A 481-nucleotide genomic window follows, 5' to 3' on the forward strand; every position below is an offset into this window, starting at 1 on the left:
AATGGGGTTTGGAATCAGTATGACAAGGTAAGACTCTCAGCATTGTTAGTTACCTGTGGTATAACTTCAACAAGTTACGCTCTCTAAACTTCATTTTTTGTTCCATAAAATGGATATGCGCCCATAGTTGTCATCAAGATTAATGAATAATACCTATGTTGGCTATAGTATTCCACTTTGATCAATTTGTTTATCAAATTTTATGTTAAAAAGATTCTTAGTAATCAAAAAACATGAATAGATATTTAATTTCAAAACTAGAAATCAAGGGTACAAGTTATAGGAATATTGTGACAATACTGAAGAAAAAAAACTCTTCAGTAAAATATAAAAATGATTTTTTATTGAAATTGCCTCTTAGAACATGAATGTATAAAACTAAAACACTATTTATAAACAGACTTTCCAAACTTCACACTGATAATGATTAAAAATTAGGTAATTTGTCAGTGGAAAATATCAGTTCTCACTGACATATAAA

The sequence above is a fragment of the Orycteropus afer genome, unplaced genomic scaffold (genome assembly GCF_000298275.1).
Source record: "Orycteropus afer afer isolate SDZICR_OR568_19922 unplaced genomic scaffold, OryAfe1.0 scaffold00022, whole genome shotgun sequence".
NCBI classification, from domain to species: Eukaryota; Metazoa; Chordata; class Mammalia; order Tubulidentata; family Orycteropodidae; genus Orycteropus; species Orycteropus afer.